The 23,669-nt window shown below is 52.4% G+C and overlaps 1 protein-coding gene across 1 annotated transcript in view; it reads left to right on the plus strand.

The window, feature by feature from the left end:
- The first annotated feature begins 6 nt into the window (after positions 1-6).
- LOC144951639 (zinc finger homeobox protein 3-like) overlaps positions 7-23,669 on the plus strand; it is a 127,411-nt gene continuing 103,748 nt past the window's right edge. The window contains 1 exon segment of the mRNA XM_078881929.1: positions 7-355. The gene's annotated coding sequence lies outside the window, so the exon portion shown is untranslated.

The raw sequence follows: 23,669 nt of genomic DNA on the forward strand, positions 1-23,669 counted from the left end.
TAGGGTTTTTCTGCTGAATATTGATTGTTCAGCTAATTACCCCTTCCCGTCGTGCCTTGGTAATGAGCACATGCGCACTGGCTGCTCTCGGCCATTTTGCACGCAGGAGCGAGCGAGAGAGTGGGGAGGAAAAAAAAATCATCAAACCCAATAGTGTTGGGAGGATTCACATCTTCCCCCCACTCAGTTCACGTGCCGGTCGCGCTCTGGGACGCGTCGCGCTGAGACCACCGAGGGCTCTTCCCGCCCCGTCACCCGGCACGGGACCCGTGCGATCGGGCACCATGGCCAGAGCTCGGAGTCGTCGGCTTCGTCTCTAGCGCCCAAGGACGTGAAGATCCATGCGCACACGAGAGTAAGTTTTTTTTATTCGGCTACTCTCTATTTACGTGTCTCTCTCTCGCTCTCTGCCTCGTCTGTCTGCGCGTCTGTCTCTCGCTCTCTGTCTTCTTTTTTTAAACGCGTACCGATTAAGAGGGGTACGGATAGAAGAGCGGGATTTATTTTTTGTTCGTTGGCTCGGTTTGTGGGTTGATTGGGGTTTTCTAATTTTTTTAACGTAGAAATTGTTCGCTCGCCCGGGATTAAACTTGACCTCGCGAGCCCGTTTTACGCAATCGACGTCGCTGATGCTCACGACGCGTTCGCGCCCGTCGTCCTGGGCTAGATGAAGAAGATGATGAGGATGAAGAGGAAGGGGGGGGGGGGGAGGTGTTTAGAATACGTACATGTCGTCGTTCGCTGCGTCCTCTGACGCTTCGATGCCATCCTCTCGGCCCGCTCCCCTCTGCTCTCCCCGGCTCGCTCTGTCAGCCCGTGGGGGTGGAGGGGTTTGCGCCTCCGCTGTTGAAGACTTCTCGCTCGTTCGCTCGCTCGCTCGATCGCCGTGGCTCGCCCGCAAAGACGAGATGGGGGGGGGGGGGTAGAAGGCTCCGAGTTGTGTCCGCGGCGTCTCGAGCTTCGAGCGCGGCCGACCAAGTCCGCGCGTGCAAGGAGCGAGTCGGTGGGGGCGCGCACTCGCGCACGCACCCCGCGCGCACGCAGACACACAGACACACAGACACACTCACACAGACACACTCACACAGACACACTCACACAGACACACGCGCGCACATAGACACACTCACGCGCGCACACAGACACACTCACACAGACACACTCACACAGACACACGCGCGCACATAGACACACTCACGCGCGCACACAGACGCAGACACATTCACGCACGCACAGACACACTCACACAGACACACTCACACAGATACACTCACGCGCGCACACAGACACACTCACGCGCGCACACAGACACACTCACGCGCGCACACAGACACTCACGCGCACACAGATACACGCACACAGGCACACGCACACAGACACACGCACACAGACACACTCACACAGACACACTCACACAGACACACACACACAGACACACTCACGCGCGCCGACTCCACACAGAAGCGCTCCGTTGCGGTGCATCGAATCGCGCACAGACACACACACACTCACACAGACACACGCACGCACGGCAGTCACACGCGTGTAACGCTTATTCTTGTCAGAGAGAGAGAGAGACAATCTCACACACACCACTGCCTCTCTCTCGCTCTCACGCACTCACGCACAGGAGGAGGACACTTTGACCGGCACAGAACAGGGCCGCGCGAGGTACCGCCGAGTTCCTTGCGCGTAATTTGATCCCAGGTGCGGGCGGGCGGAGGGAGAGCGAACGGGGGTGGGGGGGGCGCAAATCCGCTAAAGCGTCGCTCGCAGCGAGGCATAACGAGGATGGGGTGGGGGTGTGGACGCGCCGAGCCGCTCGTTCCCTAGCCCCGCCGGCCCTGTGCGCCAGCGCCGTGCGGCTTCGTGCGTGAGTGAGTGAGTGAGCGGTGGGTGTGGGTGGGGTGGGTGGGTGTGGGTGGGTGGGTGGCTGAGTGGGTCTCGGGGAGGAGGAGGCGGGCGCCACGGGGCGGTCGGAGCGCGGAGCGGAGCGCCGGCCGGGATTTTTTGGCCTTGAGACATCCCTCGCGGGATGCGGGGACAGGCGATGAAGGTGGTGGGTGTGGGTGGTGGTGGAGGATGATGGAGGGAGGTGAGGCGGAGGGGAGGGGGGGAGATCCCTTGTTTAACCCTCTCTGACACAGCCATCACCGCATCACCGCCACCACCGCCGTCTCTCTCCTCCTGCTATTTAACCCCCTCGAATCCTCAGTCAACCTACACGTGCCCCCCCCCCAATCCAACCCCATTCAACCCCCCCTCTCACCTAGCACGCTTCTCACCCCACCACCAACGCTGTCTCCCGAAAACGGTGGCGCTTGCAGCGCGCGCGGCATGAATCGATGATTCCAGCGAAGACTCCCAGTGTCTCGCACCCCCCTCGCCTCCTCCTCCTCCGCCTCCTCATCATCATCCTCATCATCATCCTCCTCTTCCGCTTGTCCGTGCCCACCGAGGTATCTCGCATTATTAGCGTTGGGCGTTCGGGGCTTCTCTCCTCCCGTCGCTGTTCATTGCCATAGCTGCCGCTGCCGCTGTTGCGAAAATTATGATGATGGTGGTGGTAATGAAGTGATCGCGGAGCTGGGTTAGCTAGCTAGTTAGTTGTAGAGAGGTGGTGGAAATCGTCGTGCCGGGGGGGGGGACAATCGTCTCCGTGGCGCACAGCAGCGCCGCGCGCGCGCACGTGTCGCGCTAACAGTTGTAACTCGACCCGCCCGATCAATACGGATCTATAGTTAGCAGATAAAGTAAGTATCCCTCGGTGTTGTGCAGGAGGCACGCACGCACGTGTGTGTGTGTGGGGGAGGAAGAGTCGTGGAGGGGAGCGGCCAAAACAATTGGACAATTTCTTTATTCGGGGATTGTTTTCATCCAATTGAGGGTCGATAGTTTTGGATATTGAGATCGTGGAGTGGGCCCTTGTGTGCGACTTTCACGGTGTGCGCGTTGCCGCTGCTGCTGCTGCTGTTGGCACGCTAAGGTTTGAACTTCCGACAAGAAAGTGGTGAATTTGTTATATTTTTGTTATTTTATTTAAGAAGTTAAGGAATCGGTGTATATATCAACATTTGTTTGTGTGTTAGCCGTCAGCTTGTGGACGTAGTCGTTAGCTTTAGCGGGCGTGCACGCGAGGGAGATGAACCCTCAGTGAAGTGTGCGATGATGAGACGCGAAGTCAACGCTGCACTCTGTGCACACCCACGAGTAAGTGGACACACCGGGCTACGTCACACCACGTGCACACGTCACACCACGTGCACACGTTACAATCACACCACGTGCACACATTACACTACACGCACACTGTACCACCACGTGCACACATCACATCACACCACGTGCACACTGTCACACCACGAACACGCACATCACACCAGGTACTCCCATCATACCACGTACACATTTCACACCATGAACACACGTTGTTACACGTGTATATACACATCACACAACACAGCCACTGCGTGCACACACATCACACCACACGTACAGACAGACAAATCACACACACTGACACACACTCACACCCCAGAACACAACACTGTAGACCACATACAAAGACAACCACACTATCATGCACGTCACGTCACACACACAACCCCACACATCACCAACATGCACACATACAGATACACAACACACAAACACATACCACACACACACACACTGTACACACATATATACACAATTATCACGCTACACTGACACGCATACATACATACATCACATAAGACATGCATTACGCACACACATAAATCTCACACACACACATACCACACATTCACCACACATACCACACAGACATACGCACACACACACATCACAGCAACCAGACACACATACGCCACACGCATGCATGCATACATGCGCAGAACACACACACTCACACACACGCACATATGCACACACCACACATATATCACACCACAGATACAACATTACAGATATTACAAATAGAACACCACACACACATCGCTGACACTGTAGCATGAATGCCTCCACACAGACACAACACAGGCACTCACTTGCATATTGCTAACAGCATCCCTGTTAAAACACACACAGCGACACACACACGAGCACACATGAACACACGCATACACACACAGACACACTGCACTACTACATACACACACAGACACACTACACACAGACACACTACACTATTACACACAGACACACTACACTATTACACACACACTACACTATTACACACAGACACACTACACTATTACACACAAACACACTACACTACTACACACAGACACACTACAATACTACACACACACTACACTACTACACACAGACACACTACACTACTACACACAGACACACTACACTATTACACACAGACACGATACACTATTACACACAGACACACTACACTATTACACACAGACACACTACACTATTACACACAGACACACTACACTATTACACACAGACACACTACACTATTACACACAGACACACTACACTACTACACACAGACACACTACAATACTACACACACACTACACTACTACACACAGACACACTACACTACTACACACAGACACACTACACTATTACACACAGACACGATACACTATTACACACAGACACACTACACTACTACACACAGACACACTACACTATTACACACAGACACGCTACACACAGACACACACTACACAACTACATACAGACACACTACATTATTACACACAGACACACTACACTACTACACACAGACACACTACACTACTACATACAGACACACTACACTATTACACACAGGCACACTACACTATTACACACAGGCACACTACACTATTACACACAGACACACCACACTACTACACACAGACACACTACACTATTACACACAGACACACTACACTATTACACACACACACTACACTATTACACACAGACACACTATACTATTACACACAGACACACTACACTATTACACACAGACACACTACTCTACTACACACAGACACACTACACTACTACACACAGACACACTACACTACTACACACAGACACACTACACTATTACACACAGACACACCACACTACTATACACAGACACACTACACTACTACACACAGACACATTACACTATTACACACAGAAACACTACACTATTACACAAAGACACACTACACTACTACACACAGAAACACTACAGTATTACACACACACACCCTACACTATTACACACAGACACACTACACTACTACACACAGAAACACTACACTATTACACAAAGACACACTACACTATTACACACACACTACACTACTACACACAGACACACTACACTACTACATACAGACACACTACACTATTACACACAGACACACACTATACTATTACACACAGACACACTACACTATTACACACTACACTATTACACACAAACACACTACACTATTACACACAGACACGATACACTATTACACACAGACACGATACACTATTACACACAGACACACTACAAGACTACACACAGACACACTACACTACTACACACAGACACACTACACTATTACACACAGACACACTACACGACTACACACTACACTACTACACACAGACACACTACACTATTACACACAGACACACTACACTATTACACACAGACACAATACACTACTACACACAGACACACTACACTATTACACACAGACACACTACTCTACTACACACAGACACTACACTATTACACACAAACACACTACACTATTACACACACACACACTACACTATTACACACACACTACACTATTAAACACAGACACACTATTACACACAGACACACACTATACTATTACACACAGACACACTACACTATTACACACAGACACACTACACTATTACACACAGACACTACACTATTACACACAGACACACTACACTATTACACACACACTACACTACTACACACAGACACACCACACTACTACATACAGACACACTACACTATTACACACAGACACACTACACTATTACACACACACACACTACACTATTACACACACACTACACTATTACACACAGACACACCACACTACTACATACAGACACACTACACTATTACACACAGACACACTACACTATTACATACAGACACACTACACTATTACACACAGACACACTACACTATTACACACAGACACACTACACTATTACACACAGACACACTACACTATTACACACAGACACACTACACTATTACACACACATTACACTATTACACACACACACTACACTATTACACACACACACATACTACACTATTACACACACATTACACTGTTACACACAGACACACCACACTACTACACACAGACACACTACACTATTACACACACACACTACACTACTACAAACAGACACATTACACAACTACACACAGACACACTACACTATTACACACAGACACACTACACTATTACACACAGACACACTACACTATTACACACAGACACACTACACTATTACACACACACTACACTACTACACACAGACACACTACACTATTACACACACACACTACACTACAAACCTCCCCCGTATAGCCTGTAACAGACTTTTGTGGCAAGTGGCGTCAGAGAGCACCTCTGAAGACCGGCACACAACACATACAAAGACAAAGATCCCCCGTATAGCCTGTGACAGACTTGTAGGGCAAGTGGCGTTAGCGAGCACCTATAAAGGCCGGCACACCACACATACAAAGACAAAGATCCCCCGTATAGCCTGTGACAGGCTTTTGGGGCAAGTGGCGTTAGCGAGCACCTATGAAGGCCGGCACACCACACATACAAAGACAAAGATCCCCCGTATAGCCTGTGACAGACTTTTGGGGCAAGTGGCGTTAGCGAGCACCTATGAAGGCGCACACCACACATACAAAGACAAAGTTCCCCCGTATAGCCTGTGACAGACTTTTGGGGCAAGTGGCGTTAGCGAGCACCTATGAAGGCCGGCACACCACACATACAAAGACAAAGATCCCCCGTATAGCCTGTGACAGACTTTTGGGGCAAGTGGCGTTAGCGAGCACCTATGAAGGCGCACACCACACCTGTTCAGCACAGGTTCGTCGTGACCTTTGGTAACGACTAAAGGAGGATGGTTGGACCCGTGCCATTATATCACATTGCGCCTTATAGAGAATGTGTACGCGTGTGTATATATGTATGTAGGTAATAGGGGCGAAACGGAATAACAAACGCTGCTGCTGCAGCGGTTATCATCGTAAACTTATCACCCTCGCGGATTTGCGTAAAAAAAATGTAACGTTTTATTTAAAAAAAAAACCCACAGCAAACACACAGGATCGTGATTGTTATACGACGGGCGGGAGTGGTGGCGCAGCAGTTAGCGCGCTCCGTTTGGAACCTCGATCCCGAGTTTGCTCTTCCCGGCCACGAACCGGTCCTGAGATGCTCCCCTCTTCATCTCCCCCTTTAACACACGCCAAGCCGTTGTACGGTACTCCTATGCTACCACGTCTATGCCCCCCCCCACCTCTCCCCACCACCCAGACCGACTCGCATCGTTCGACAACTGCCCACGGTCCAGCAGTGGATTGAGAATGGGCTGGTGGTGTTGGTGGTGTTGGTGTTGTCTGGCTGGCCACCCACCCCCTCGGCCTTCATAGGTGCTCGCTAGCAGCACTTGCCCCAACAGTATGTTAAGGCTACACGGGGGATCTTTGTCTTGTGTGGGTGGGGAGCGGTGGCGCAGCGGTTAGCGCGCTACGCTGCGCTCCGAACCCGGCGTCCCGAGTTCGATTCCCGCTCACGGCCAACACCACCAAGAGAGGAATATCTAAAACCCATCGTGTGCCCTCCCCTAGGTCGACTCAGCCTCAAATGTGTACCCGGTGCGATGCGTAGTGAGCATCGCCACTGGGGAGACAAAGGCGGCCGGGCGGGACTGGCGCTAACAGCACTTGCCCCGACAGTCTGTGAAGGCTACACGGGGGATCTTTGTCGGTTAATGGGAGAGATCGGCGAGAATTTAAATCGTTGATGCCGATAACAACAATGACGACGTGGGTCGGAATACCCCCTGCGTCTACATGGTGTACGCAGAGACATCATGTGCTGACACACACAGACACACACACAGACACACACACAATGACTGACACACAGACACGCGTACAGTGACACACTGACCCACACACACAATGACACACAATGACACACACACACAGACTCATACACAGTGACACACTGACACACACACAGGCACGTTAATACACACACACAAAGATAAAGATCCCCCGTATAGCCTTAACAGACTGTAGGGGCAAGTGCTGTTAGCGAGCACCTATGAAGGCCAGAACGGTACACGAGGGGGTGGGTGGCCAGCACCACGCCCGACCGCCTTTGTCTCCCCAGTGACGATGTTTACACACCTCACCAGGTACTCATTTGAGGCTGAGTCGACCTAGGGGAGGCCGGGACCGGTTCAGATAATCGTCACTGGTGTTGGCCGTGAGCGGGAATCGAACTCGTGTCGCCAGGTTCATAGCGCAGCGCGCTAACCGCTACACTACCGCTCCCCAGACACACACACACAGACACACACACAGGCACGTTAATACACACACACAGACACACACACACAGACACACACAGACACACGTACAGTGACACACTGACACACACACACAATGACTCACACACACAGACACACGTACAGTGACACACTAACACACACACAGACACACGTACTGTGACACACTGATACACACACACAATGATACACACACAGACACACGTACAGTGACACACTGACCCACACACACAATGAAACACACACAGACACACGTACAGTGACACACTGACCCACACACACAATGACACACAGACACACGTACAGTGACACACTGACCCACACACACACTGACCCACACACACAGACACACGTACAGTGACACACTGACCCACACACACACAATTACACACAGACACACGTACAGTGACACACTGACCCACACACACACTGACCCAACACACAATGACAAACGTACAGTGACACACTGACCCCCACACACACACACACAGACACACGTACAGTGACACACTGACACACACAGACACACACAGACACACGTACAGTGACACACTGACACACACACACACACAATGACACAGATAGACACACGTACAGTTACACACTGACCCACACACACACTGACCCAACACACAATGACAAACGTACAGTGACACACTGACCCACACACACACAGACACACACAAACACACGTACAGTTACACACTGACACACACAGACACACACAGACACACGTACAGTGACACACTGACACACACACACACAATGACACAGATAGACACACGTACAGTAACACACTGACCCACACACACACAGACACACGTACAGTGACACACTGACCCACACACACAATGACACACACACACAATGACTCACACGCACAGACACACGTACAGTGACGCACTGACCCACACACACAATGACACAGACAGACACACGTACAGTGACACACTGACCCACACACACAATGACACACGTACAGTGACACACTGACCCACACACACACGCAGACACACGTACAGTGACACACTGACACACACACACACAATGACACAGACAGTCACACGTACAGTGACACACTGACCCACACACAATGACACACACACAGATACACGTACAGTGACACACTGACCCAGACACAATGACACACACACAATTATACACACACAGACACACGTACAGTGACATACTGACCCACACACACAATGACTCACACACACAGATACACGTACAGTGACACACTGACACACAATGACTCACACACACAATGACACACAAACAGACACACGTACAGTGACACACTGACACACACACAGACACACACACAGACACACGTACAGTAACACACTGACACACACACAATGACACAGACACACACAGTGGCATACACACAGACACACGTACAGTGACACATTGACACACACACAGACACACGTACAGTGACACAAACCCACACACACAATGACACACACAATGACGCACACACAGACACACATACAGTGACACACTGACCCACACACACAATGACACACACACAGACACACGTACAGTGACACACTGACCCACACACAAACACATGTACATTGACACACTGACACACACACAGACACACACACAGACACACGTACAGTGACACACTGACCCACACACACAATGACACACACACAGACACATGTACAGTGACACACTGATACACACACACTGACCCACACACACACAGACACACACAGACACACACAGACACACGTACAGTGACACACTAACCCACACACACAATGACACACACAGACTGACAGCATACACAGTGACACACTGATACACACACACTGACCCACACACACACAGACACACACAGACACACACAGACACACGTACAGTGACACACTAACCCACACACACAATGACACACACAGACTGACAGCATACACAGTGACACACTGACACACACACACAATGATACACACACACCAATAGCATCCCAATGACTGTGAGCTTCAGTGGCACGCTCCGCACTCGACAGAATCCTATGTTGACCCAGAAGATGTAAAGAGTGCTGTGTGGTAAAGGCCAGGTCAGGTCACGTGGTGTAGGGTACGGGCTAGGCCAGGTCACGTGGTATAGGGCACGGGCTAGGTCAGGTCACGTGGTGTAGGGCACGGGCTAAGTCAGGTCACGTGGTGTAGGGTACGGGCTGTAGGTGAGGACACGTGGTGTAGGGCACGGGCTATGTCACGTGGTGTAGGGCACGGGCTAGGTGAGGACACGTGGTGTAGGGCACGGGCTAAGTCAGTCACGTGGTGTAGGGCACGGGCTAAGTCAGGTCACGTAGTGTAGGGTACGGGCTGTAGGTGAGGACACGTGGTGTAGGGCACGGGCTAGGTCACGTGGTGTAGGGCACGGGCTAGGTGAGGACACGTGGTGCAGGGCACGGGCTAAGTCAGGTCACGTGGTTTAGGGCACGGGCTAGGTGAGGACACGTGGTGTAGGGCACGGGCTAAGTCAGGTCACGTGGTGTAGGGCACGGGCTAAGTCACGTGGTGTAGGGCACGGGCTAGGTGAGGACACGTGGTGTAGGGCACGGGCTAGGTCAGGTCACGTGGTGTAGGGCACGGGCTGTAGGTGAGGTCACGTGGTGTAGGGCACGGGCTAGGCCAGGTCACGTTGTGTAGGGCACGGGCTGTAGGTGAGGACACGTGGTGTAGGGCACGGGCTAGGTGAGGACACGTGGTGTATGGTACGGGCTATGTCACGTGGTGGTGTAAGAGACTTAGCGTGGCCATGCAGCCTTCGGCCGAATGTAACCGCATTATTTAGTCATGAAACGAGACACGTACCGGGAGTGTGAGCGTCTGCGTGCATACATATCTCGCACACATTTACACGCACACGTGAATGTGCGCGTGCCATTGTCTGACCGCAGCACGTATGTGCACATGCACACGCGTAAGCGCAACACGCGTGAAACGTGTCGACACATCAACAAGGGACAAAGATCCTCCATGTAGCCTCGACAGATCCTTGGGGGGAATTGTCTGCGAGCGAGCACTGATGGGAAGGCCTGCACGGCACACGATGGGCGGTTAGCCAGCAACACACCCAGCCGCCTTTGTCTTCCCAGTGCCTATGAGGGACAGGCGAGAGGGGTTCGTAGCGCAGCGTGCTCGCCGCTACGCTACCGCTCCCCACCCGCACGTGAACATAGCAGACACAAAGCACATGGCAGACGCGTGAACACAACACAAAATATAAAGATCCCCCGTGTAGCCTTTAACAGGCTGTCGGGGCAAGTGACGTTATCGAAAACCTACGAGGGAGCGGGTGGCCAACACCATTCCCGGCCGCCTTTGTCTCCCCAATGCACATATCCACGCACACGCGTGAACACACCCACGTACACTTAAACACAGCACGTGTGTGTCCCATGAAGGCCGGCACGACACACGAGGGGGTGGGTGGCCAGCACCACGCCCGGCCGCCTTTGTCTCCCCAGTGGCGATGTTTACTGCACACCGCACCAGGTACTCATTTGAGGCTGAGTCGACCTAGGGGAGGCCCAGGACCGAATTCAGGTAATTGTCACTGGTGTTGGCCGTGAGCGGGAATCGTAGTATATATATGGGCACATACACATGCGTAGAACACACACACACACACGTGCACACACAGCACACGTATGTATACGTCTACTGAATATGTTTTACCAATGACTATATAAATATATATTTGCAACATTCAATACGTATACGGGCATATTGCCTTACACGGCAAATAAGAGATGGCAATACCTATTATATATTAATGTTAATCGCGAGAAATTAATTGATGCAAAATTCATAACAAATATCGCGCAGATTTTTTAAGTCTACCTTTTTTTTGGCAACACGAATAATAAACAACACGTGGATTTGCACGTTGCCTGTTTCGCTTCGGTCCTAGAGAATGTATATATGTGTGAATGCATCACACTATCAGGGCAGTTCTTGGATTGCATTTGCAGAATTACGAAAAAAATATATTTTTTAATAAAAAAAATATGTAAATATTTTTTTCTTTTTGGAAAATAAATACATTTCCCCAAAAATGTAAACATACTAAAAGCACTTTGCGGAATTACGTCGGAGATTTTGATGTAAAGCTTTCGTGACTGCAGGGACTCATAGTCTTGGTTCTTACGTGACTTTACCGAAAGAACCAAGAATACGCCGGAGATGTCGAGGCTGCTGTAGGTGGCGTCGGGTACTCGTAGGGTGACTCGTGGGTGACTCGTGGGTGACTCGAGCGGAGCGGTGGCGCAGCGATTAGCGCACCGCCCGACGGAACGGGCACACCCCCAGTTCAGCTCCTCGGTCGGTCGGGGTGGGGGGGGATGGTTTCAATGAATCGAATTTGAATTGGCGAGCAACATCAGCAGCTCAGAAGCGATCCTGTACGGGGGACACGGGCCCACCAGACCCCCCACCCCCAGCGTGCACTGACCAGCGTGGTGAAGTATGGTCAAAAATTATTCCTCCCCAATTGCCGAGGGGCTGTAGTAACATCAACATTGTCTCCGTGACGACAACGCTGTGTGTGCCGTGTGTGTGTCGTGTGCGTGTCGTGTGCGAGCGTTCGACGTGGAACATGGTTAGTCGCTTTCTGAAACGCGTCCAGATTCTCTGGGTTTATTTATTTTGGGGGGGGGGCGTTATTTGGGGGGCGGGAGGGGGTCGATCGGCTGCACGCACGCTGCTGCGACGAGTGGCATCGCTACGACCTCGTCGAGGTTGTCGTCTCGAAGCGTCCCTTTATTTTATTTCAATTCGACCCGCGGATCGAGGGGCCCTCGCCCCCCCCCCAAAAAAAGAGTTCCAACCGTGCTCATCTCGAATGCCAAAGCCTCGCTACTACGAGTCGACACAATCTTCAGCCCCCCCCCCCCCCCCAAGAGAATTGTCCGTGCGCTCGCGCATTCTCGACGTCGTCAGCTGGACAAAGTCTCGGAGTGTGACGCTGACGCCGACAGAAAGCGGCGCTGTCATGACACAAAGATCAGCGCCGCCGCTGCTGCTGCTGCTGTTGTTGTTGTTTTGTTGTCGTTGTTGTTGTTCTCATCTAACACGGCGGGTTGTACGTGACGCGTGGATTTCAGGAGGGGCGGGGGGGTAAAATCCCACTGTCGTGCTCGACGACATTTATCCACGACTATGTGATGGAGTGGGGGGCAGGAGGGGGGGGGGGCAGGAGACTTCGTGCCAGACTCGAAGGGGGACCGACGAGAGCCGATGGCCAAGTACGGAACGGCAGTCAAAGGATGGAGACGGTGGCCGAGGGTGGAGGTGGAGATGGATCGGCGAAACCGCTGGGTGGATCTTTTTTCTTTCATTTTTTTACATCGCACAATCGAGGGGCGTGGAGGGGGGGGGCTTCATCCAGCAGTGGATTGCCCAAGGCCGATGAGGATGATGGTAGCACCGAGCGGGCTTGTGTATCCGGCGTGTCGCGTGGGGTGCCTCTTTGTTCACGTTGAGTGGCGACGTTGGGCGAACGTCCGTCGTCTCAACGATATCGCGATGCTTTAACGCGTAACGCGTGAGATTTATTTATGTGGAGTTGTTTGCGAGCGCCTATTTAGTCACCGCCACGCACCCCCCCCCCCCAAAACCGCTTGTCTACGCAAATTCACACAACAAAGACAAAGATCCCCCGTGTAGCCTGCAACAGACTGTGGGGGCAAGTGCTGTGAGCGAGCGACTATAAAGGCCGGCACGGCACACGAGGGGGTGGGTGGCCAGCACCACGCCCGGCCGCCTTTGTCTCCCTAGTATTACAAACAAAGATCCCCGTATAGTCTGAACAGACACACTACACTCTTACACACATACACACTACACTACGACACACACACTACACTATTACACACAGACACACTGCACACTGACCGCTCCCCACACACTACACAATTACACACACAGACTAGACACAGACTTTACACTATTACACACAGACACACAATGACATCCCTGTTACACAAACATACACAGATCCCCCGTATAGCCTTGACAGACTGTTAGGGCAAGTGCTGTCAGCGAGAAGCACCTGTGAAGGCCGGCACGGCACACGACGGGGTGGATGACCAACGCCAGTGACGATACTTATCTGAACCGGTCCTGGGCCTCCCCTAGGTCGACTCAGCCTCAAGTGAGTACCTGGTGCGGTGTGTAGTAAACATCGCCACTGGGGGGGGGGGAAGACAAAGGCGGCCGGGCGTGGTGCTGGCCACCCACCCGTTAATCAATGTGCCGGCGTTCATAGGTCGTGTTGCTCGCAAACTGCACTTGCCCCAACAGTCTGTTGCAGGCTATACGGAGGGGGGGGCGGGGAATCTTTGTCTTTGTGTGCGGTTATGCCCATCTAGAACGCATGCCCGGCCGCCTTTGTCTCCCCAAGTAATAACACCCCCAACAACACACACACACGTGCGTGTTGTCCAACATGTCCCACCACCCTCGTCACGCCCGCGAGCTCCCCGGAGTCGAGAGATCACCGAAAGCAAAATGGTTGAATGAATATGCGAGAGCCTGGGGCCACGTGTGAGTGTGGTGTGTGTGTGTGTGCGGTGTATGTCTATGTGTGCGGTGTGTGTGTGGTGTGTGTGTGCGGTGTATGTGTGCGGTGTCTGTGTGTGCGGTGTATGTGTGCGGTGTGCGTGTGGTGTGTGTGTGGTGTGTGTGTGTGTGTGCGGTGTATGTGTGCGGTGTGTGTGTGTGTGTGTGCGGTGTGTGTGTGTGCCGTGTATGTGTGCGGTGTGTGTGTGTGTGCGATGTGTGTGTGTCTGTGCGATGTGTGTGTGTCTGTGCGATGTGTGTGTGTGCAGAGTGTGTCTGCGGTGTGTGTGGTGTGTGTGTGCGGTGTGTGTGTGTGCGGTGTGTGTGTGTGTGCGGTGTGTGTGTGGTGTGTGTGTGTGCGATGTGTGTGTGTGCGCTGTGTGTGTGCGGTGTGTGTGTGCGGTGTGTGTTCGCGGTGTGTGTGTGTGTCCGGTGTGTGTGTGCGGTGTGTGTGTGTGCGGTGAATGTGTGTGCGGTGTGTGTGTGTACGCAAGAGACCTCGGATGCACTCGTCCCATCTGACACGGTGAGAGCGGCGAGGTGTCGTCGGTGGGGCGCTGGGTGCGGTTTCTGGGGCGATGCCACGAGGGATCGCAGACAAGACGAAGATCCCTCCTCTGTGTAGGATTTCGAGAGTGTTTCGGGGCAAGTGTTGCGTAGCCAGGGGCAAGTGCTGCCAGCGAGCACTTGTGAAGGCCGGCACGGCACACGTGGGGGTGGGTGGCCACGCCCGGCCGCCTTTGTCTCCCCAGTGGCGATGTTTACACACTGCACCACCAGCTACTCATCTGAGGCTGGGTCGCGTGTACACACACACACGCCACGCTGTGTACAGGCACGAATCGAGCTCGGGTAGCCGGGTGCGTAGCGCAGTGCGCTAACCGCAACACGTTCACACACACAAAGACAAAGACCCCCCGTATAGCCTTTAACAGGCTGTCCGGGGCAAGTGTTCTTACTGAACAGCACCTTGAGGGCTGGAACAGGCACCACGCCCGGCCGCCTTTGTCTCTTCGCTGAGTCGATCTAGGGGGGGGGGGGGGTAGGACTGGTTTCGATATCCGTCACTGTTTATTGATCGTGAGTGGGAATCAAACTCGGATTTGTCGCGCAGTGCGCTGATCACTTTAGTGCGCTAACCACTGCGCCACCGCTCCTCTAGCACACACACACACATGTGCAAACACACGCAAGACACATTCTCACATAGGTACGTGCACATACATTGACAATGTATACACACATACGGAGACAAAGATCCCCATATAGACTGTTATGTACATATACACAAATATATACACAAGACACACATATACGCATACATGACCACGCGTATTCGACGTAAAGACAGACACGCACATACAACATGCAACATATCCCGCCGTGGAGCCGACGAGGACTGTTGAGGACAAGTGGTATGAGCGATCGCCTATGAAGGACTGCACACGTGGAGGTGGTGTGGCCAGCACCACGCCCGGCCGCCTTTGTCTCCCCGCTGCTAACGTTTTTACAAACCGCGCGTGTACTCATTAAGGCTGAGTCGACCTACGGGGGGGAGCGGGTAGGCCCAGAACCGATTCAGATCGATATTCGCCGGAAATCGAACCCTTGACTGTCGGGTTTCCTCGCAGTGCGGTGCGTTCGCCACTGCGCCACCGCTCCCCATGGAACCACATATCGTACAAAGATCCCCCGTGTAGCCTCAACAGACTGTTGGGGCAAGTGCTGTCAGCGAGTAGCACCTGTGAAGGCCGGCACGACACACGAGTGCCTGGGCGTGCCAGCACCACGCCCGTCCGCCTTTGTCTCCACCAGCGGCGACGTACTCATTTGAGGCTGAGTCGACCTAGGGGAGGCTCAGGACCGGTTCTGACCATCGTCACCGGTGCTGGCCTTGAGCGGGGCACGAACTCGGGTGGCCGGGATTTCGCTGCGCGGCGCTCACCGCTCCCCAGCGCGCGCGAGACGCACACGCAGACGCACACGCGCGCACCCAAAACCGGTTCTGCTAAGCGTGGCGTGAAGAGGCCGTGGGGCGAACGCGTTTTCACCGAACCCCGCGACACGCCTCTCTCTCTCACCTTCGGCGCAATGCTCGGGTACAGTGCCAAGTGGCACAATCTCTCGCTCGCGTGCGCCATCCGAGAGGAGCGCGACACGGGGAGGGCAGCGCCTGCAGATTTCGCGGCCACCGCAGCGCCAGCGATTGCAATTCGTAGTGAAGCGGTCACTGGGACTCTCTGTCCACCAGGTCCGCGGAAAACCCATCGACACTGTGGAGACAAAGGCGGCCTGGCGTGGTGTTGGCCACCCACCCCCCCCCCCCCTCATTTGCCCTCCCGGGGCCTTCAATAGGTGCTCGCTAACAGCACTTGCCCCGATATTCTGTTGAATGCTATATGGGGGATCTTTGTATTTGGGGGTTTGTGTACGCATGGATACGCATGCACCAAGGAAGTATCCATTATTAGACGACGTTTCGTGGCAATGTCCGTGCACGTCACATAGGCCGCTGCTGCTTGTGTGCTTTGAAGAAGGGCCATGGTCCGAAACGTCGCCAATTATTTCATTTTTCCCTGTAAGGCCACGGTGTTGTTATTTTGGAGTTTTTTTTATTCAACGTTGCCGACGCAGCAGCAACAGCAGCAACATCAGTAGCAGCGTCAGATGATGATGGTGATGAGTTTACAGCTGATAGCACGCGATGAGCCGAATCCCACCGCTCCATCTCCTCGGCCACGTCCCTTAACTCGAATCTCATCGCTCCATCTCCTCGACCGCACGTGATCGTATGTGTACATGCGCATTTAAAACATGCGTCGTTTTTTTCCACGTGATGATAAGAGAGCGGTGGCGCAACGGTTAGCGCGCACTGTGCTTATATGAGAAGGGCTACTCGGTTCTCATCGAGTGCAAGCCACGGCTCGCACCGAATGTCGAGTCAATCTCTCAATGGCTCCTAGTTCCAGTTCAAGTTCATTTATTTGGTATAGCCCTGTGAGCCATTCGGCTCTTGGATCGGGTGCAACCGCAACAAACAAAAAACATGAACAAGAAAACATCGTGAAGTGACTATGTGACTAAGTGCAAACAGAAAATCCAAGAACAGATGGCAAAATATTGCAGAAAAAGCACCGTACACCAACGCTGTGTGCAAAAATCCTAGTGGGATGCAAGTCAAACAACAACAACCACAAGACTAAGGCCGTCAGTCTAACTCCGTACTACAACAAACAAACATGGCCAAACCAAAAAACTTTTCGAAATCACCAAAATAAAGCCATAAAAGCAATTAAACAGTGATAATCGGAACTGACCGAATTTTTGCGCGAGTATCTTAGCGTGGTTAGCATCAGCACTGGGGGATACAAAGACGGCCAGGCGTGGGGTGGTGGGGGGGGCTACCAACACAACGGCATTGTCCCTCTTGATAAGTCGGCGCTCGCGAACAGCACCGGGCGTGCGACTACAATAACGACGATCATTTAAACCCCCACCCCCCTTTCTTGATTTGAAGCTTTCGTGACTTGCAGGAATCCATACTCTTTGGTTCTTTCGGTAAAGTCACGTAGTGTAGAAATAAAATAAAACAAATCACGACGTTTCGATCAACGAGTTAATACCCCCCTCTTGTCGAAGGGCCTCCAACAGAGTTGTTGAGTCCTAGATTTGAAGCTTTCGTGACTGCAAGGATTCAAACTCTTAGGTTTTTTCGGTAAAGTCACGTAGGTAAAAAATAAAATAAAAAATTACTAAAAGTAATAATAGAAATAAAATAAAATAATAAATCACGACGTTTTAAGTGGTGCAGTAATTTTAGCTGTGACGGTCCCACCTGATGACGGAGACTTGTGTTGCCTCCGAAACGTCGTGATTTATTATTTTATTTTATTTCTATTATTACTTTTAGTAATTTTTCATTTTATTTTTTACCTACGTGATGCCATGCTTCAGGGCGGCTGGCGGGTGGTGAACGCCGGGGCACGCAGTGTTGGGTGTTTGCCGCACCACTACTCTCCCACTCCGCACAACTACATCAAGATTCTCGCAGACAGCAGGCAAATGTAGAAGAAAAGAAAACATCCCGGCCCCATGACCCTGCGTGGATTCCTGCCTGCCTGGCTGGGTGCACGCCTCCCGGGTGCGCGTGGGATGACGTCAACGCGCAGATGTGCGCGGTGACGTCACGCCAACTCCCCCCCCTCCCACCCCGGATGTGCATCCCACGCAAATGTGCGGGATGCACGTAATCGTGCGGTCATCGAACTCTCAACTCTGCCTTGCCGTGTGGGGAGAGGGGGGGGAGATGGAGAGAGGGGGGGGGTGGGAGGGGGAGATGGAGAGAGGGGGGGTGGGAGATGGAGAGAGGGGGGGGTGGGAGGGGGGGATGGAGAGAGTGAAAGGGCATGCAGTTGAGAGGAGAGAGTAAAACGGAAAGCGGAGGGCGAGGGAACGTGACCGTCCGTTGGAGCGAGAGGATTCTGGGGCGAGAAGCAAAGAGAGATCGAGAGGGCGACAGAGAGAGAGAGAGCTGTGAATACGAAGAGCGAGGCGAGACAGAGACAGAGAGAGACACAGAGAGAGACACAGAGAGAGACACAGAGACAGACAGAGAGACACAGAGACAGACAGAGACACCGAGACAGACAGAGAGAGACACGGAGACAGAGACACAGAGAGACAGACAAAGAGAGACACGGAGAGACGTAGATACAGAGAGAGACACACAGAGACACAGAGAGATACACAGAGAGACAGAGAGAGACACAGAGAGAGAGACAGGGGGCAGAGTGGGTGAGGTGCAGTGGAGGCAGGAGAAGGGGGTCGAGGAGAGAGACAAAGGGAGACGTGGCCCACGATGCATTGGGACACGTGCACAGGGAAGGCGATGGGAAGGTGGAGAGAGGGGCGGCTGCTCTATATGAGGGGACAAGTTTTGCTGGCTGGATGGATGGCGAGATGGGACGGACGGGGACGTTTGCGTGAACACGCCCGTGTGTGCGTACCGTGGCAGTCTGCGCAGTGTCGATTGCGTGGGCTCCTGAGGACCTCTGAGATTGTTGTTGTTGTTTTACGTCCATATACAACGACACGATGCATATTTCACCTTTTAAGCAAGCTGCCAAGCAAGCCCTGCCGATTAAGGCAGCCTCCTCGAGTTGGTGAGCGAGAATTATACACCCAGCACCCACGCTGACCAACAACATCATCATCATCATCGATGCGTGGTCTCACAAATTGTGTATTGTCATGAATGTGTGGGTTCACAAATTGTGTATTGTAATGAATGTGTGGGTTCACAAATTGTGTATTGTAATGAATGTGTGGTCTCACAAATTGTGTATTGTTATGAATGTGTTGGTTCACAAATTGTGTATTGTAATGAATGTGTGGGTTCACAAATTGTGTATTGTAATGAATGTGTGGTCTCACAAATTGTGTATTGTAATTAATGCGTAGCTTCACATATTGTGTATTCTCATTAAGCCACCCACACCAACGATAGTGCGTGTACCCACATACGTGTGTGTGTGTGTGTACGCGTGTGTGTGTGTACACGCGTGTGTATACGTGTGTGTACACGTGTGTGTGTGTGTGTGTACACGCGTACACCCACGTCAGGGTCCGTTTGGTCAAAATTTTCGGATCTTTGAAGGAATAATTTCGGATCACGTTTTGTTGTCGTTGGGGTTTTCGTGACGTCACGTGTGCTGGCGTGCTGACACACGACACGAACATCCAACGTCCCTCTCCGCTGTATATGTATTATTTGTTGTTGTTGCGGGAAACATTTTTCACTCCGGGATTTCTTTTACGCAAAATTGGTAACAGATTCCACCCCCCCCCGCCCCCCACACACAGAGCCCCCAAACGCAAGCTCCGTGCGCATGATGTTCATCGCAATGTCGCGTTCTGTAGGCACACGAGCTTGTCAAAGTTGCAGTACACGTACCGAAGTTTCCGGATACACGATGTTCTACTTCGTACGTAATATATTTTATTTCATTTTGGAAGTGGTTTCTTGGAAATATTGTGAGAGAAAAAAAAATTACATTTATGCACGTCTGGGATGTGTGGTTCGTGAGCTGCGCGGTGAGTTTAGTACTGGTGAGATGTGGGGTGAGTTTAGTAGTGGTGAGCTGTGTGGTGAGTTTAGTATTGGTGATCTGCGGGGTGAGTCTAGTACTGGTGAGCTGTGTGGTGAGTTTAGTATTGGTGATCTGCGGGGTGAGTTTAGTATTGGTGAGATGTGGGGTGAGTTTAGTAGTGGTGAGCTGTGTGGTGAGTTTAGTATTGGTGAGATGTGGGGTGAGTTTAGTAGTGGTGAGATGTGGGGTGAGTTTAGTAGTGGTGAGATGTGGGGTGAGTTTAGTAGTGGTGAGCTGTGTGGTGAGTTTAGTAGTGGTGAGATGTGGGGTGAGTTTAGTAGTGGTGAGCTGTGTGGTGAGTTTAGTAGTGGTGAGATGTGGGGTGAGTTTAGTAGTGGTGAGCTGTGTGGTGAGTTTAGTGGTGGTGAGCTGTGTGGTGAGTTTAGTGGTGGTGAGCTGTTGGTTGAGTTTAGTATTGGTGATCTGCGGGGTGAGTTTAGTGGTGGTGAGCTGTGTGGTGAGTTTAGTGGTGGTTAGCCGTGTGGTGAGTTTAGTGGTGGTGGAGCTGTTGGTTGAGTTTAGTACTGGTGATCTGCGGGGTGAGTTTAGTGCTGGTGAGCTGTGAGACGTGTTTTGCAGCGAGGTTAGTATCGGTGAGCTGTGCGGTGAGCTTCTTAAGTGATTGCTTTCGGAGTTCATGGAAATTAGAGCCCCAAGTGTCCTCTTGGACAATGGACTGACACAACATTTCCCTGACCCCTTAGCCCGCGAGCGTCCGCTCGCCTGGCGCCGTTCAGCAGCCTAGCCTGGCACCGGCGGGCGCCCGCCGGTCCCCTCGGTGGCGGCGAGACTCGGCCTGTCGGCCGCCCCGGTCAACGCCGCGGGGGGCATATCGAGCCTCGTAGTTCAACTATTATCTTTGTTATTTTACCGCTGAAGTGCCACGCTGAGCTACGTGCCTCTTTCTTGGAAGCGACCCTGGCTATCACAAACGATAGCTCGACGGAGTGGCTTAGCATCATCATCATCATCATCACGTGGACATTTGCAGCAGCAGCCAAACGCTCTAGACGCGTGGTGACGTCGATTGTGGAGGGGAAAAACCGGAGGACCCGGAGAAAAATCCACGCGACCACGTAGAGAGAGAGACGTGTAGACTCCAAATATACAGCAGCAGCAGGCGTCAGGGTCGGGATCGAACCCACGACCTCCTGTATACCAGGCGAGGTCGTCAACATCTCCTAGCCACCACGTTGCCCCTCTGATTTTCTCGCAGTGGACGTCAAAGGTGGCTGACGTCGTTCGCGAGAGCGCAGCGACGTGGGCGGCGGCGCTTTGCCGCGTGGCGCCAACGTCACGGTGAAGATATTGAAAAATAAAATCTACGTTTGGAAATTGACTCTGCAGAATTAATTAATCGATTATTTAATTGCTTATTTATTCGTTAAAAAAAAATAATATATATAAAACCGCGTCAATAAGGACGACGCGAACACCAACTGTGCTCAATGGTCGTGAAGCTTTATTATTGATTTGACATCATCGTTGTCATCGTCGTCATCATCACCTCCATCCTCATCCTGACCTCGCTGCTGTGTCGAGCAGTGCATGCGCAATCGGCAAGGAGCTTTGGTGCGCGTGTGAACGCCAGCACTGGTGGGGGGGAGGGAGACAAAGGCGGCCGGGCACTTGTGATTCTACGGACCCCCTCCTCCCCCCCCCCCCCGTAATTGCCTCTATCGGGCTCCCGGGACAAGTGCTGTTAGCGACCGCCTATTAAGGCCAGGACGGCACACGAGCGGCTGCTCGTTTGGATGTACGTTGAACGTCTTTCGCAACTGTACATAGCCAACCGTGATAATCGGTGGTGGTAGGGCCCAGGAGGTTGTGGAAGGTCCCAGGAGGTGATAGAAGGTCCCAGGAGGTGGTGGAAGGTCCCAGGAGGTGGTAGAAGGTCCCGGGTGGTGGTGGAAGGTCCCAGGAGGTGGTGGAAGGTCCCAGTAGGTGTTGGAAGGTCCCAGGAGGTTGTGGAAGGTTCCATGAGGTGATAGAAGGTCCCAGGAGGTGGTGGAAGGTCCCGGGTGGTGGTGGAAGGTCCCAGGAGGTGGTGGAAGGTCCCAGGAGGTGGTGGAAGGTCCCAGGAGGTGGTAGGGCCCAGGAGGTGGAAGGTCCTAGTAGGTGGTGGATGGTTCCAGGAGGTGGTGGAAGGTCCCGGGTGGTGGTGGAAGGTCCCAGGAGGTGGTGGAAGGTCCCAGGAGGTGGTGGATGGTTCCAGGAGGTGGTGGAAGGTCCCAGTCGGTGGTGGAAGGTCCCAGGAGGTGGTAGAAGTCCCATGCAACTGAATGCGCTTAAAATCGTTCCGAATCTTACTCATTTTTCTGCAATAACAGAATCAGCATGTTTT

The sequence above is a fragment of the Lampetra fluviatilis genome, chromosome 63, assembly GCF_964198595.1.
Source record: "Lampetra fluviatilis chromosome 63, kcLamFluv1.1, whole genome shotgun sequence".
NCBI lineage: Eukaryota > Metazoa > Chordata > Hyperoartia > Petromyzontiformes > Petromyzontidae > Lampetra > Lampetra fluviatilis.